Source organism: Argiope bruennichi, chromosome 5, assembly GCF_947563725.1.
Source record: "Argiope bruennichi chromosome 5, qqArgBrue1.1, whole genome shotgun sequence".
NCBI classification, from domain to species: domain Eukaryota; kingdom Metazoa; phylum Arthropoda; class Arachnida; order Araneae; family Araneidae; genus Argiope; species Argiope bruennichi.
In genome coordinates this window covers 86,640,674-86,660,162 of record NC_079155.1, presented here as the reverse complement: position 1 = coordinate 86,660,162, position 19,489 = coordinate 86,640,674, and positions in this window count along the sequence as shown.

The window sequence follows — 19,489 nt, the reverse complement described above, 5'->3', positions numbered from 1 at the left end:
AAATTGCAACGCTGAATAAAATTCATGAAATAAAAGCAATCCAGAGAAGATTAATTACTTTCTACCGCAAGCAAACTCAACTGTCTCGTAAATTTAAAAATGGTGTTCAACAAAAGAATTGTTCATTGTAAGATTTGCAGATTCAGTGTTATTGTCTGGCATTTTTCCAACAAAGTACATAGAACTGTATTTTAAATGAATTGATTGATGATCTCTATTTATAGATTATAATTAAAAATAAAGCATTATCAAAATTATGCAGTTTAAATTATCATTTTTCATTAATATTTCATTATTGAAGCACAAATGATTTTCAATTATTACAATTTTCTAAATACCTAATGCAATAGATTGATATTCCCTGCGATTATTTTAATGATCGATGTTTGATTTTTCTTTGAAATCTAAGCATTTTCGATTTTTTTTCGATGATAAAAGGCATGTATTCTTTTTATCTATTATTGATCTCAAGTATCTGTTATTAATATAAGTTTGGAAAACATAGTTTCAGTATTTCACAATGAAAAAAATAAAGTTTGAATATTATTATGAAGTTTCCATTTTTCTTTCATTTTTTTAATTCTAGTAATGAAAGAAAATAGAAACTAAAGTGCTTAATTGCTTTTTTAATTTAAAATTCTAATAAAATCTATAAAACGTTAACTTGCATGAAAAAACACAGTTCAAAAAATTAAGCACAATTTTGAGTATGATTAATATGAATTAAAATTTATTAATTAATAGAATCCATAAATATTTTCTTCTGCTTGTACTTGTATTATTTAATGCATCGCGAGCAGCACCATGTGTGCACCACTGGAAAAAAATAAAACATTTTTATTTGTACTTTGGGAATACTATTAACAGGATTAAATTTTTTTTCAGTTATAGTAAAGATTTCACTTGAAATTATTTAATTTATTTCTAAGAATTTGAATATGTTTCATAGGAAAAAAAAATGTTTTATATTTATCGCTATATTTTAGTTATTTAAATAATGATATATGTGGTTCTGTTTATCATTAATTTTATGGGGGGAGGGACTTCGTATTGTCTATATGTCGTATGCATAATTTGGATTAAGTAATTTTGAGATCTATATTAAATATTTTTTTAAAATATGAATTATGTTTGCTCACAAATAACAACTTCAGCCTACATTCTTCGCACTTTATCCAAACATAAAATTAAATTCCTTTATTTCACAAATAATTTCGATTTGCATAAAAACGCTTTATTTAAATATATATTGATTGTGAGACCACGATATTTATATTAAAAAATTATTTAAGATTTTTCTGCATTTTGTTTAAATTTAGTCAATGCTAAAATATTTTAAACATTTAACAATAAGTATACACATCCGAAACGCATTAGAAATAGATTAGAGTATATATACTACATTATACACATTAATCTATTTATAGTCTTTCTTTAATATGTACCTGTTAAAGCGAAAGAAGTATGAGTTGAAAATATCCATTATCAATGTATCAGTGATTAGGTTTCTGTCCCACATTTGCTCAACATTGTTGGGAAAATTTAATGACCCTAGACTTAGGTTCCAGATGATTCTTTGAACATCTCTGACACTTTACGAAAAAGGATGTTGATCGAGAGATGTGGTTTGGATTTCAGTAATCAATAAGATACTGTCTATCAACATGTAATTATTTTTAGCATTATTTTGGAAGAAGTCGGTGAAAATAGATGGAAGATTTCGCAGTATTTATATTTATTTGTTAGGAATAAATCTTTTAATTCGATTTTGATTTGTCTGATATTTATAAATTTATAATATATGATATGCTGATACTATAGCTGTATAAAATCTTTTTTAATGTAAAAAAAAGTCAATTTTTATTTTTTATTTATTTATTTATTTTTTTTGTTGCATTTTATATAAAAAATACTGATTTTATTTTCATTGTAAGGCTAAACTTCAATCGGAGGATAAACAATTTTTTAAAAATGATATTCTTCCTTTTTTTAATTCTTTATAAGATATTTACTTTATAAAATGCATTATTTCGATTTTTTTTATCTAATTATTGATTTTCAAAAGATGATTTCCATTTTCTCTATGAAGTTTTTAAAATTATTATATAAAATATAAAGATATTTTAACTATTATTTGATGTTCTTTTCTTAACTCTAATCCAAATGTGGAGAGGTGATTTTATTTTTATCTTAACAATAAATGTATTTCTCTTACGAAAATTCTACTTATCTTCTATTATTAATCAATAATTATTAAACCTGATACTTATTTGGCATCCATATTTCATAGAACTGATAAGTACATTTTAAACCAATCTGTCTTTAAGAAAATAAGTAAAATTTATGAATGATAATTTTATGGTGAAACAACTAATGTATTTAATTTTATATTTTCTATCGCAATTACGGGGCTCCAATTGACTTTTATACATAACTTAACTTTAAAATGAATTGGACGTAATAAATATTATTCTACTTCAAAAATTATTATTAAACGGTTATTAACTGATCACCATGTAAGAAGCCATAGTAATTTTTATTTATCATAAATACATCTAAATTATTATTCGTAAGATATATGTACATATAAGTCAAAATATTAACTACAGTTTGACAGAGTAACGATCATTTAATAATTCTAATATTTCAAAGACAGATTTTTTCTCGTGATTTGAATATTTAATTAAATTATTAATGATAAGGCGATAAAAAAATCTTATGAAATTTAAATTAACTGTTGAAACATTTTTCATCAAATAATAAGATAAAAAAATCGTAGTTATGATAGTTTTCAAAATATATTGTTTAAATACTTTAAGGTCTTTCATAATTTGGTAAAACTGATATATAAAAAAAATTCTAAGAATTGTAAAACGTAAAAATATTACCAATACGCATTGTCATTGCCAAGAAACGACTACCACCTTAAATAGTAGCTACTAAAAATATAGAGATAGTTGTATTGTGAAAATCGAATAAGTATTAAAAGTATTTAAATTGAATGAATAATAATGTAAGTTATAATGATAATTTTAAATCATTTCAATAAATGAAGCTGATTTACTTTCATGTTTCAAAGATGAAAAACTTTCTACCGTTAGATATAAAACCACTTAAGAGATTACAAGATAAAATTATTAACGAACCTAGTGTTTATTCAAAAATCAGCATTTCATTAAAAGGATCATCTTGAAGTACTCAACAGAGAGAGGATAGCATGTAATGATACATATTTACAAATTACGTTAGGTATTATAAGATTATTTTGGCATTATTCTTATTCATTTTCTTATTTTTGGATGTTTCCAAAAGAGATCAAAAATATTAATCTACATTCATTAATATATGTACGTCATCAGTTGCTTTTTAGAATTGTGTTGAAACGCAAAGTAAGATGAAATAAAATTATTTTCTACAATCCAATGAGAACTTTAACTATAAAACGAATGTACATTTATAACTAAAAAGCGAAGGTACATCTTTTTGTAAATGAAAAAATAATATACACCCAAGTATTAAAAATTTTCTGAAAAAAAAATAAATAAAACATTTCTTAAAATCAGTTTTTATCTCAAATTTATCTGTTATGCGAATGAAATCTCAAAAAAGTATCATCTCCCAACATCCGAAAGTAGTTAATTAAATTTCCGTTCGTTTGAAATATACTTATCGTACCATTTTTGATATCAACAGATGCCAAGTCACCAGAATTACACAATTTCAGCCGCTATTGCAATTAAATATCATTTGTTCCCAATATTTTTTTCTTTAAAAGACGTTTTATTTTTTTATTCTTGCAATTTCCTATCCACTGGTAATATGAAATGTTTCAAACAATTCGTCTTTAACAACGGAAATTTATAATACAAAACATTTTGTACTTTATATGTGATCATATACATAGTAAAATTAATAAACAGTTAATGATTTAAAAAGAGAAACATTAAAGATCAATTTTAATAAATGTCTTAAATAAATTATTATTTTAATTGAAAACATATTCTTATGTTTAGCAGAACTATCAGAAAGATTTATTCGGTTCTCAGTTGTTCCATATTTCTTTAATTTAATGAAAATTGTATGAATTTCAAATAAAGATTGCTTCGCTACACTAAATAAATATCTAAATATACATTTTGAGTTAGAATTTTATTTACATACTAGCCGCCTTTGGCGACCAGTCGGTTCGCCAATCTTAATGTCCGTTTAAATTTTAATAATTAAATGTTTTACGCAAATTCCAACTTTAATAGATTCTTCATCAAAATATATTAAAACTTCAAATTTTGATAGTCATATAATTCACTCATAATATTATAAAGGCCTTCAGTCATAACGTGATATGTATCTCTCTCATTTTCTGTTACCCCTCGTAGAATTTATGCTTTAAATTAAAGTGTAAATTATTAATCTGCAATTAATATAATAATATTTTTACTGAAACAAAGCACTTTTTTTTAATAATATGATTACTGATAATAGAGTCACTGAGCGTTTAAACTTTATGGGCACTAAAGAATATCTTTCTTAATTTATGTAATATCTCAAGAATTTGTCAACAAAATTTCTCAGATTCATCATGAACAGATCGATTCATTAACAATGTTTAATTTTAAATGCATCAAACACTAAGAAAATAAAATGAATCATTTAAAATAATCGGTCTAAAATAGGTTTAAAATAAGTACTTAAAAAACGATGGACTTAAAACTATAAGCATATACCAAAAATATATAACTAACATAAATACAATTTACTTACAAAAGCATGCAACTAACCTAAAATTATTTAAATCATACGTTGATAGTGGTTGTCATGACAACAATCAGAACAATGCGCATGCGTGAAGTTTCTTCGCCAGTTAGGTAACGCAAATGCGTGAATTTTTCTACGCCAGTTGGGGTAACGGTATGCAGATTATACATTTTTAATTTCATTTATTCTGTGTTATTTTAATTCAAAAGTACTTCAGAATGAATCTGAAACATGGATTAATTAACAATGTTTAATTTTAAATGCATCAAACATTAAGAAAATAAACAGAATCGTTTTAAATAATCCGCCGAAAAATATTAACCCTAGCCTCATTACTGTTGGGAGAAAAAGCCTTACACATTTGGAGGTGGGGAAAATGGAAGATTATTTTGGCGGAAAAGTTGGCGGTGGGGAAAATGGAAGATTTTTTTAGCGGGAAAGTTAGTTTTTAATTAATAATTAAAATTATAATTAAAATAAGGGACCCCAGGTGCACATTTCCGACCTCTAAGGTATACATGTACCAAATTTGATAGCTGTATGTCAAATGACCTGGCCTGTAGAGCGCCAACACACACACACACACACATTGAGCTTTATTATAAGTATAGATTAAAAGACAATTTTAGCTGAGATTAACCGGATATTTTAATGGTAGTTCACTGCGTATTGTCCATAAAAATATTTCTTATATTAATTTTATTAAAATGGCAAGTTAATATCAATTAGATTAAAACCAGTTTCAAATTATAATAAAGCAACTTTAACTTGAAAATAAAAATTAAAAAAATATTAATAAATGAAAAACATTTCTTACATTTTTAATGAAAAACATTATTTAAATTACTTTTTTAATTTAATATGATTTCATTTCATTGCGTATGTCTGTAAAATTTCATAACTCTTGTTCAATAAATTACAACGAAAGGTAATAAAATCCACTATATTCCGAAGAGTTGCCAATTATTTGAAAAGAACCAATTAAAAAGCAGGAAAACATGAAATCCTTAATAAGATACATCAAAATAGCGGAACTAATTTTCATTCAAGATTTTGAAATCCCTTCAAAATATTTTGAAAATTGAGTTCCAAAAGTAAACTTTATTAATGAACTATTATCTTCTATCCAGGCATGGCTTGCTTTTAATATCAGCCATTAATTCCAAAAATTTTCGAAGTCTATATCTGAAAAAACATGCTTCATCAAAAACGAAAATATTAAAATAATTTATTTGCTTGGTATTTGAATGGTAAAAATCATTTAAGATTTTTTTTTTCTGTAAAAATTTTATTTTGCTTTGAAATACGTAATGAAATATAAAAATATTTTCTCGGATTATTTTATAAAAATAAATATATTACGAAATATTTTAAAAAGTGTATTTATATATAATTTATCTTAAAAGTCTGGTCATTAATTCCAAATAGTTTCCGAATCAACGCATTTATTTTTGCTTATAAAAAACGAAATGCATTTTTGTTTAGCATCTGATTCTTTCTTAGGTTAGATAATGTCAATATTTTTAAGATATCTTTGACTTAAACTATTTCTGAAATATAGAGAATACATTAATTTTCAGTTTATACAGTAAAATGTTTAAATTATTTACTCTTATCATCTTCAAATGTATCAAAGCTAATTGTTGCAAAATTAACTTAATAATCTCTAAATTAAATAGAATCAGATTGAATGCATCTTTTATAATGTAGTACATATTAAATTATTTATTGAGTAATAATTAGACCGTTTTAGTTTTTGAATTACCATTATAAGAGGAAAGCGAAGAGACTTTAATCGCATGTAAACTAATAAGATAATTAAATGATAGTATTCTAGATAATGTTAATTGTTTTATAGAACTTAAATTCTTCTACTCAACTAATTTAATTCAATTTGATTCTCCAACGATGACACACTTTCTGCCCAAAAATAGAAGCATGTTAGGAATTTCAACAACGGAAGAATTTCAGAACAAAGTCTTGCGAAATATATTTTAAAAGAATTATTTTAACGGTAAAAATATCATATGTATCAGCATATGAATGAAAACTTGAAGTAATCCAAGCGTTCAACAAAGGCAAAAATATGATGCTTTGAAATTTCTGTGATATTTAGATAAACTTCACTTGAATCTTTCCAAGCTTTGAAAAATTTGTAATGCGAGAACTTTATAAGTTTTAAATAAAATATTATGTAACATGTTTTCGGGGAAAATCTGAAAGATAACGCCTCAGATAGAAATATTCTCTTATTATCTGACAAATACTGCAATGTTTGCTACCGTAATCGCAAATATTAGATATCTATTGGAACATATAGATTTTCAATACTTTCTGTTACTATTAGGATTCAGAATATGATTTGTCATGTTAGTATAGTAAAATATATATAACGTTCATAAGAAAGGACATTATGATAGAAAGATATGAAATGATATAATAATAAACGATATGTAATGATATTGTGATTTTATGTTATGGGAAAAGAAATGTCCTTATTGTTAAGAATTCTAGCAGTAAGTTATGAAATATCTTATATTCGTATCTAAATTTACATTGTCCCGCATACTTTATTGTAGGATTCAAAGTATTCTTCTCTCAAATTATTTTTCTTTAGTTTCAGTGTCTCTTTTTTTTCTAGTTATTTCACTACTATATTCGCCGCTATTTAATCGAAATCGTAGGAATTAATAATAATAATGTTATAAATGTTAAATATTTTAAAGTGTTTTTTTTTCGTCTTTCATGATGTATCACTATATTGTTCATTAAATTCAATGCATCAAAGAATAACTCTATCGTTCGTTGAATTTCATGCTTTAAGGAATAACTCTATCGTTCGTTGAATTTCATGCTTTAAGGAATAACTCTATCGTTCGTTGAATTTCATGCTTTAAGGAATAACTCTATCGTTCGTTGAATTTCATGCTTTAAGGAATAACTCTATCGTTCGTTGAATTTCATGCTTTAAGGAATAACTCTATCGTTCGTTGAATTTCATGCTTTAAGGAATAACTCTATCGTTCGTTGAATTTCATGCTTTAAGGAATAACTCTATCTTTCGTTGAATTCCATGCATCAAGGCATAACTCTATCGTTCACTGAATTCCGTGCATTAGCCTGTCACAGCTCAGAATGCTTCATGCTCCTAATCATAATAAAGATTATGCAGTCGGTTTCCAGTCGCTTATCTATGTTCACAAAAACGTTGATACACATTGTGTATTATATAAAATTCTAAGTTCTTCAAATTTTAAATAGGTTGGGTAACCATTACAGAAATACCCTTGTGTGTTTGCATTTGAAACTAATGAAATGAATGACAGCTAATTTTACATGGAGTCTGGAGAATGCATTGAGAGATTGAACGTCACACGAAATTATACCAGACTATATCTGTATAATATCATTCATATCTATTAACAAAATTTTAATCTCAAATGTCAATGATAGTTTTCATAATACATTTCCCATGCATTCACTGTAATCCATTTACGTTTCGATACCCCAAAATTCTCCGTTTATGGTGATGTGCCCGCGTTACCACGGAAAGGGGTTGCAGTAGATTCTGAGGGTAAAGACCCCTGAGCACCCGAGGGCGGAAGTCTGACTAAATCATATGAAGATAACACTCACATATTTGCTTGCATAAACCATTTTTACAGGGGGCACATTCACATACCTCACAGATAGAACACAGATGAAGAATAACCATGCCTGAACCGGGATTCGAACCCGAGACGCCCAGATCACGGGGAAGATGCTCTAAACCAATTCAAGGACGCCGGCTCCGTTTATGGTGCATCGTGTCATTAGCACTTAGAGTCATGGGAAGTGTGCTTGCCACCGAATTCACAAATCTTTGTATGAAGGTTGACATAAGTTCTGACAAATATTTCGATAAGATACTTAGACACTTCATTTCCTTTTCTCACACAAAATTGTGAATTGATTTGTTACTTATTGATTAACCAAATCAATTATTCAAATTAAATTTAACTAATAAGCTATATAAATCCCTTTTCTTAAAGCAATTCATTCCTAAAAATATTTTTAAATACCATCATTCAAAAACAAATGACCCTTTAAACCTTCTCAGGTTTTATCTTCCCAAACCTTCCAAAGTCAGCCTTTTGAAATTTGGTTTCACTCAGTTCGATAATTTCTCTTGCAAATGCTTTCAAACAGACAGAATTGTTTCATGGCTATGTTGTACGTAGGGATTGCAATACCGGACCAAAATTTCAATACCGGTATTCGGTATTTTTTAAATCTTAATACCGGGATACCGGTTTTAATACCGGTATTAGAAATTTTAGAAAAAGAAAGAAAACAGAGGTGTTTCTTTGTTTTATTTGCCAGTTTTATAAGAGAGTGTAAATAGCCCAAAAATAATATGTAACTTATAAATTATAACAGTATATAAAGAATCACAAAAAAAGTAAAGGAACAACTTATTTATTTATTTATATCACAAAAAAAGTGTAAATAACACTATTTAGTCTGTGGTACTAATACAAATTTTTGAAATGTGATCTTAAAAAACATAATGAATTAATTGTACTGTCAATAAGCCCGAAAAGTAATTTTGTGCAAAAATTACTAGCTGTTGAAAACGCTCTTTCGGCATCTACGATAGTTAGTGGTACTGTTAGCAATGCGCGATATACTTTTTCCAAGTATTTACCTCTAAATCCCTCATCTTCAAATAAATTGATTCCTTATCGGATGGTTTTGGATACAGCTAATTTCTGTATTGTGTTTTGGTTCGTTGAAATTTTCTTATTTATCGCCAATTCTAATTTTTGTTCGAGAGACAATTCCTTTTCACTATCGACAGTAGTGACATCATAATCTTCGATAATTGAACCGAATTCTTCTGAATGTGGATAGGGTTGTGGGTAAAAAATTTTAAGAAAATTTACTCTAAACTTAATCAGATTTGAATTGGTTATTTTCTTTTCTTCTGTTCCATTTTCATTTTTAAAATCATTATAATTATGTAAATACCATTAGACATTTTCTATTTCGGTATGCCTTTCCTCTGTGCGATTTTTCAATGTAATATATAATCTTCAGATAGTGATGTGTGCTGTTAGGAGTAAATGGTTCCAACGTGTTTTAAAATCTAATATTAACATGTATTCTGTTTTATTTTCAGTTAGTATGTATTTTAGTAATATGTCATCTTCTATAGGGGAACGTTTAAATATTTTAACAATTTTTCGAACTTTATAAATTATAGGAAGCAATTCTTGATGGGTTAATATCTCATCCTCATTAGCAATATCTTCTGCAACAATTACATTGTCATTATCTTCATTGTCAATATAACTCTCACTCTTACTCTCTTCAAAGTTGGAATCCGAAGTTTCTATATCCACAGTATTTGGATTCTTCTGTTCTTTATTTTTTTGGTATAATTCATCTATTACTCATAACTGAATTTCATGAGCAATTGCTGATTTGTAGCAATCAACTTTCCAACTTTTTTCATAACTGTTGCTTCATCAGTCATTATGGATACAATTTCTTCGTTCAGGGATAATCCATGCTTCGCTAATTTAGATTTAAGCAATTAATTAAGCCATTAATTAGTTAATTAATTTCTCCCGTTAGGGAGACATAAAAACAAAAACGTATACTATTTTGCTATGTTGGCGATCCCTGAACATATAGTTTAGACAATTTTAAAAATTTCTAGTAAAAACCGAAAAACCGGTATTTAAACTTGTGAATACCGGTATTACAAAATTGTACAAATGGCTCAAAATACCGGTATTCGGTATTCCGGTATTGCAATCCTTAGTTGTACGGCTTATAAGAAAGCAATTATGAACAAAAAAATATTATTAATAGAATTTCGTTTGATTGTAATTAAAAATATATCAAATATTTCAAAATGCATTTAGATGTTTAAATAAGTATTGTAGAACTCTTATCACGAATTCCATTTTGTTACAGTATCAAATTAATCTTTTTCTTGAATCGAGCAGTCATTCTCTGCGTAATATCTCACTCTGTTCTGTTAATTTCAATATCAAAAATGTCCTGAAAATGCATTTGATAACTATAAACCCTTTATTTTTATCTGTTTTTATCTATGTATGTAGTTTCTATTTACTTCTGTAAGTCTTGTGCTGTACTATGTGGTGCACAAGAATTGCGTTATTAAAAAAAAAAAAAAAAAAAAAAAAAACTATAAACACTTCTATGGTAAGTACTCTAACTGCTGTGGCAAGGCACTCTAAACAGAAATATGTGAGATAAAGAGTTTTTCCTTTTATTGTCATCATAATTTAACTATGGAATGTGGAGTCCATTTCTAAAGAGTTCCTGACAAAAATACATTTGTCAGACAGATAAAGAGTTTTTGACAAAAAAAAAAAAATTGTCAGACAAAGAGTTTTTGACAAAAAAAAAAAAAAAATGTCAGACAGATAAAGAGTTCTTAACAAAACAAGAAATAATTCTAATCAAAATAAACCTGTAAATTTTATAGTTATGAATAAGATATATACGACGCTTAACAAAGACAGTACAAGCAGAAATCAATCAGTCAGCAAGTATAACGTAGTTAAAATTTTTATTAATCGTAGATCAATTTTTTGAATGTATTAATCATGTGGTAAAAGGTTCAAAGAGAAATGTTATTAATTTTACCTGTAAATGATCACATCGTAATTGTGTTTGAAACTGTAGAAGGGGAAAAAATATTAAATAAACAAACAAATTGTATAAATTAAATCCACTAACAAAGGTTTAAATCCTTTGAATTATATTTTGTACAACAGTAGAACAACATTCATAAAAGAAATGTGAAATTCTTTTGTTTGCTGCTTTCTATTTTTCACTGAAATGTGTCAATAACGTATTCGGAAAAAAAATAATGTTGATATTTATTTCCAAGTAATGTTTTCATAAACAGTTTTAAATATATTTTTGACCATTTCCTCACAAACAAAAACATCCTATTACCAGAGCGCTTACATTAGATATTTTTAATTAAATAATTTCCCAACCATACTAGAATACTTAGAAATCTAATTTAATTCAAAATATTTGCTTCGTAAAATTTTTTTCAATCGAATGAGATTTTTAAAATATTTACTTTAACTCAGACATAAATAAATTCGTAACAAACCTGTTTGCCAATTATCAACTTGTTGAAAAAAATATTATTTTTGCATTCCTTTGCTAATGTTTATGAGTAATAAAATAAAGTTTAGAATACCAATACGAAACTCCAAGTGTAAACAAGCGATAATTAATTTGCATTCAACAAATATCTAAATAAATCCTGTAATTACAATAGCTATTCGCTCGAGTTTTGCTTGTGCTTGCAATTTCTATTATGTGTATTATTCTGTTAGCTATTATAAAGTTCAATTATTAGTAGAAAAATGATCCTATTATATGATATCCAAGATAGAATGTTAAGACACAGAAATATCAGTATATTTCTGTGTTTCTAATATTCTACTTAAATACTAAAAACACTTTTTCTTAGATTTATCATAGCAATTAATTTTGGGTATTACCCATAAACATTTTAGAAGACCAAAATGAATACACTGAAAACTTTCTCAAATCGTCCATACAAATTAATTATTGAATCATTTAATAAATTAAACATTGGAACGTATGATGTATTGTTAAAAGTTATATTATGAGGAGAAAAGATAGGGAAAGCTCCATAATTATAATTCTTCAATGAACAGGATAATTAAATGTGCGTTTCCTGTAGTATGTTCATTGTTTGCGTAAATTAGTACTCTAGTGCACAACAGAATCAATTCAGTTTAATGTTTTAACAATGAATTATTTTCTACTTCAAGAAATAATATGTAAGGAAATTAAATTAAAGAAAGTATTCTAGCATTAAGGTTTGCAAAATGTACTACAGCATGAAGAACCTCTAAAACTTTGATAAATTTGAATATATATATATATATATATATATATATATATATATATATATATATATATATTAAATAATCTTCAAGTTGATTCGTTAAAAAAAAAAACATGAATTAGTTATCTGACAACAGATGACTTTAAAATAGAATATCAGATTAATAGTTTAAAGCTTGGTAAAACAATGGTGGAATACAGTTAGATATTTTTTCTTATAATTTTGCCTTTAATGGACTTACACAAAAAATATGTAGATTTATATGATCTTTAATAACGAATAATTCTTTGAGGACCCGCATGCTTACAAACGTTAGTCTGCAGTTCCTTTGTAAACAAATAAATTTATAGGACAATTTCCCCATGCATCAATTTATTTATGTAATCCTCCCTACCAATGATTTAAGGGATTAAAAGATGGTAATGAATCGAAGATACACGATTATATTGTTAAGTCATATCACTGACTCTCCGACACGGCCGAAGGCACGCAGATAAAGAATACTGAATGACCAGACTGCCGCAACAGCAACATTGGCGGGAACTGCGATTGAGTTGTAAGGGCCATCACCGGCCACGGTACAACCCTTCCCGAAGGAAGTACGTCCCGTCATCGATAGATGAGCCAGATCCCCTATCAAGTTATGTACCCACCAGGGCGGCGAGATCTAACCACCATACCAGAAGCATCTCATCCTCATGTCGAGGTGCCCTCGGGGGGTTACGATTATATTGTTAAAGAAAAATCGACTGATCTCGACTTTGTCTCCCTGTTCTTTTATAATTTCTACAACAGAGCAAAGAAATTTCTATAAAGGTATCGTATCTTTGCTCATAATCGAGAAGTAGCTTTAATTCCAATAGTTTCATTTTTTTTAGCATTAAAGGCATAAAATGGTCACCAAGGCTGGAAGGTCATTAATCCAGCATTTATTTAGCATCCCTTTGACCTATCTGTAAAGATTTCTTTCTTAACAGAAACTAATTTTGCAGGAAATCGATATAATAAATTCTTAACAATGTATTCCATTTTCTGACTGTGATGTTAATCATTTTTATTTAAAAGTAGATGAAGTTTTGCAACAGATTATTCAATAAGCCCGTGCAGTCGGCTGAAAATTTCCCTAGCTTTTCTCCAAAACTGAAATAAAAACATGGAGCATTTTCCAATGAAATGCTTCTGAAAAAGATAAATGAGGCATATATATATAAAGTAATGTTTAGGGCCAAAATAAAGCATCACCCTCCTTTTTCTATAACATTAAACATTCAGTTATGGATTTTCTATATGGCTGCAACTCTTTTCAATGCATCTTAATTCAAGTGTCCGACAACATATTTTTGTAATATATTTTGTACATTTCGTTAAGTGAAATTCTTTTACTTATTATAACTCTTCATTTAGTTTTGTAAAATTTTAAGCGAGTGTATTTGTAACTTCATATAAGAAATGTTAAATTTCAAAAAAGATCACGATTGGTCTTAAATTAATTTTCAAAATAATATACAGGATTTTATGACTTTTACTGATATCACACAAATTAACATGCATATAAGAATTAAATAAAATTCCTTTAGCAATGTTCATTAAAATGAGATATCATTACTGAGAAAGAGGTCCTTATTCTTGCATTATCTTATTTACGTAATTACAAGTTTTCAAATGACTTTTAACTGAAATATTTAAAAAAAAAATTCTTTCAAAACAAATCTCAAACATAAAAATGTAATGAATTTAATTTTATTAAATTAAAGACTACAGTTGATCTAAATTATAATTTCTTTTTTTTTCTTTTTCCCACAGAATATCGCCGAACTTGAAATCTCTAGGATTTCCCATCAGTTGAATGAATATTCGTGGGGAGATTTATTAAGTAAAAAAAAAAGTTTACATTCATAAGTTTACATTCAAAGTTAAGTTTACATTCATCACACAAAATAAGAACTATATACAATAATGAAAAAACGGGAATGTTTAGTTTGGAATACGAGTTTTGATGAATATGTTGATGGAATGGTCAAAATTATACTGTTTTTTACTGAAACAGAAGATTTGAATCTCGTTCTTTCACATTATAAATATAACAATACCCGGATCATTTCACATTATAAATATAACAATACCCGGATCATTTCTCATTATAAATATAACAATACCCTGATCATTTCACATTATAAATTTAAGCTAAACATTCATTTAAGGAATAACTAATTGAAATGTTCTTTTAAACACCAGATAAGAAATCATTTCAATTCCGCTTGGAAAATTCATGTTCTTCTACTCGTTTGACTTGTAACCAAGTTCCCCCCTGTTAGTTACAGAATAGTAACTCCTGAAATGGGAAGCAAGAAAATTGTTCCACACATTCAAGCATTGCTCAGTCATCCGTTATCGTCTTCTCATTATTCCCAAACTACTATTCCGCTTGAAGGCATTCGGCATCTTGCCAGGGACATTTTTTTTTATTTACTTCAGCTTCATCAATTGTGAGATCTATTGCTGGAGGAAGTATTGTTGCTCCGGCACTTTTAGAAACAACGCTACTTTTGCATGTAAAAAATTGGGAGGCGTTACAACTACGCGTCTAATAAATTGGTTTAGGTCGAACGTTTGTATGTTTAGAAAGGCTTGTTTAGCGGTTGGTTGTCTACAGAAGGTGATATGGTTAAGTTTTATCGTAGATATATGAAAAATGATAGTTTATAGATTGTTTATTTTCCATAAGTAAAAAATGATCCTTTATTGTATGCTGAAAGAAAGGAGGCATTAGCTTTTCACATGTATACTAAATATATAAGTGTTAAATGCATAAAAGGAATGATGCGTAAGAAAAAATGAATGCTGTATTCCCTTTTGATAGCATTTGGTATAAAGAAAAGAAGTCGTTGAAATTTATTAAAAATATTCTCTTGCTGGAATTACTGCATTTTCAAAATCTCATTCTATTTGTAAATTAATTCCAAATCAGATTTTCGTGAAGCACGAAAATTAGAATTATTTACTGATTTGAAGAAAGTCACTTTTCACATTTTATGGCCTAATTACCCTATGAAAATATTATCAATTGTTGAATTGGTTATATAATTGGTAATCTATATGTGATCTTTATACCGTATTTGTAAAATTCTTTCAAATTTTGAACGAAATCTAACTTTTGTAATCTTCTCTGTCGGCAAAAATTATCTAGATTGCTGGATAACGTATCAACTACACCCAAAATCTGGCGTACAATTTTAGCGTTTAAAGTCTATATTCGTAGCAAATTTTGAAGCAAATCAATTAAAGGGTTGACTGTATATCAGTCTATATATCTGTATCTATACAAATGCAATAACACACAAATGTAACTACTTAGATAAATATTTGATATTATTACTAAAGTTGCAGTTCTGTGTCAAATTTTGGATACAGTTTACTTCGTTTTACAATGAACCACGAAAAGCTGAATTTTGGAACATATTTAGGTTTTCGGGACTCATGATCTAAATGTCCGAGTACTCTTGAAGCTCTCGGCTTTGTCAAAGAGGAAATAAGGGAATAATTTTTCTAATCGAAAGTATCAAAGTTTCTGTCAAACCACTTCCACTGGTTAATATTTGCGCATATCAATGTGTCTATTAGAAAACTTATCGTTCAAGATAAATAAAATTCAATTTATTGTTCTGAAACTTATGTTTTGATCATTTATTGAATTTAAGTGAACAATTATTTAGAGACTAAACACAATCCAGCAGGAGTGCTCTTCACTAAACATTCTCGCATATTATCCAATAAATATGAGTATTATTAATTGTGTACCTTTAATGAACTCTAGTTACAGTTAAAAAAACATATTGGAATGCGATCTTTGACGATTAATAGTTAGTGTTTAGAGAAAGCAGAATATGTTAATTTGCACTCCTTCTTTCTCATTGGTTCAAACAAAAATTTGGAATTGAATTACAATTCAATTGTAATCACAAAATTACATACTAAATTTCATTTAATCAAGGCATTGTGTTTTTGAATTATCGAGTTTGCATGCTTATGGACGTGTAAGAACGTCCCCTCCCCCTTCCCGTCGGATTTTGTTTCAAATTTAAATGCATGTTAACGGTTTAGATGCTAAATCTGTGAATTAAATTTTATTCAACTAATTGTCTTCATTTTTTAAATATCGTGTTAATTTATATTCGCGAGAGTATGATTTATATTCAGAACTATAATAGAATTTCTTTCAAATTTGACATAATTTTCAATAGAGACAATGTACCAAATTTTATCCCTGTTGCTTGAAACCCTTTTGTGGTTTTCATAGACAGACAATTCCAAAAATATATTTTCGGATTTAGTTTGGTTAATTACATTACCATTCCATTTTAAAGCAAAACCAGGGCTATTTTGAGGTGGATCTCGTAATTTTACACCATGGTCAAACAAGCAGGCTCGCACCTCCTCTCCAAACTTTTACGCAACGCCAGCTAGAGAATATTTGGCCTCAGCTGATTTAATGTGCCCAAGATGTGCTTATCTGGCGGTTCTTTGGAGGAACCTGGTCTCTAACTTGGAATATTCCAATTCCAAAGCCGGGATCTTAAAAACCAGGCCTCACAACGTTTTCGGATTCGCAAGATCCGGTGATTTCAAACTTGGGGTATCGATTTCGAATTTTTGACATTTACCATATTTTTTCTTTGCATACTTCGTATATGAAAAAGTAAAAAAAAAAAAAAAACCCAGGTTGAAAAGTATATAAGAGGAACAGAAAAGAGCAACACTACAATTAGTTTTAATTTAAAATATTTTAAAATGTAAATAATTAATTTTTGAAAGAAATAAACTAATATAACTGGAAAATTAATCCCATTTACAATATTTATAAATAACCACACAAAACCATTTAATCATAGATGTTATTAGTTTGCTTATGATCATATATATATATATGTAATGATATTTTAATTCTAATTTCAATTTAATTAATTTCCAATATTTTATCTCAATTTAGCCCATAGTAACTTCATTCTAAAATATTCTTATTTCGTACTCCAATTCCACTTTCTCTACGTAATTAATTCAAGAGAGCTTCGTAAAATTGCTGAATCGGCTAAAAGCCTCACTTTCCCACACTCCGCGTGAAGGGACAAAATACCGCTGACGAGATAAATCCTTTTTTAAAAGATCCTTGTGTTTTCCCTTACCTTGTCGACGCGTGCAACGAAAATCCCTATCGAAATCTCATTAGATATTAGCACTATGAAGAAATATTTTCCCTATCAATTTCTGAGGTTATATAAGACCAGGGATAAAATGTCCAAGAACTTTTTCCTCATTCCTCTCTGTGTCGTTCTGTGTTGTGTGTGTGCTCATCGCCTTGTACATATGTCTGCTTCTCCAAAATGAAACAAAACGACGTCACGAAATCGAAAGTCTTTTCACTGTCTTCAAAACTGCATCCTGCTTCACATAAAATAATGCTTACATATGCATATATATTTCATCTTGTTTTTTTTTTTTAACCGAAGGTCTTATATAAAAAACTAAGAGCATAGTGTTGTTTTAAACTATAATTAATAGAAAATATCTATTTTATATTTAAATATAGCAATAATAATAATACATATCTCAATTTTCGTTATAAGCACACTTTATACTTTGCATCGATTCATTTAACTTTTTTGCCAATCTAGACTCCTTTCTTAATCATTTAATAAGATTTCTAAATACATAGCTTCCTTAATAATACTCAAAGGCCTCTTATCGTAGAACTTGAAATACCCAAGCAATGTAATGATGATGAGCTGGAATCTTATCCTTGTGTCAACGATTGTTCTTTTTTATTTTTTCGTGCACCCTCATTCCCTCTCTCCTCCGCAATGCAGCATCTCTCGGACGCCAAGAGCATCACTGCACTTTACCATCCCGTTTCTTTTCTTCTCTGCCCCAGCACGCACAAAGGGAAAGAAATACCGCAGCTTTATTGCCTGCTCATAAATCTGCTTCATTGCCTTACCATTATGGGTCTGTGAAGGGGGGAGAGAGAGCCCATTTCACCAATGAGCACTTTCCAACTCTTTAAGACCCTTGGTCAGGAAAGAATTAATGGAAATTCATCTGACCAACTATGTGAAAAATTGTTCAGAAGACGTTTTTGTTGTCCCCTATCTGCTGTATACAAACACCAGCGGACTTTTGTTGTTTGGATACATTTTATGGAAAGCTTTCCCAACAACGTTTAGGACTCGGAAAAGAAAGATTGTTTCGATCCCTTGCACCAAATGGTCATTTATCTCTTCTTCCGTTCAAGAGGAGCTTAACAATGTGAGGCTTAATGGCATCGTAATTTTTAAAAGACAACTGAATATGTTTTGTAGTTTCATTGAGCCTCAAAATTCAATTTAAAATTATTTTAATCTTTTGCTTTTGTATTGTTACTGATATCTTTAGTATACAAAATAAAAAAGAAAAAAGAATGTATACTTAATTTTAAATTTTTTTTAGAAAATAATAATTTTTTGAATTCCGATTTCATTTTTTTTTCCTTGCAACTAAAATTAGTTATCAATGTAATCTGTATAACAAAATTATTAAGCTTTTACATTATGGAAGTGTACCCTCATTTAAAGGGGCATTAATACCCTCATTAAAAGAGTAACCAATGTCCATTTAAATGAGCATATTGATGAAAGAAATATGGAAACTGTTCATCTTATTTTAGCATAACTTATATATATTTTTATTTTACAACTTTGTTGTTTTTGCATAGAATCTGTATTTCAAATAATGAAAGTGAGATATGAATAAGAAGAAAATATCAATTGAAATTTTTAAGGAAACTTC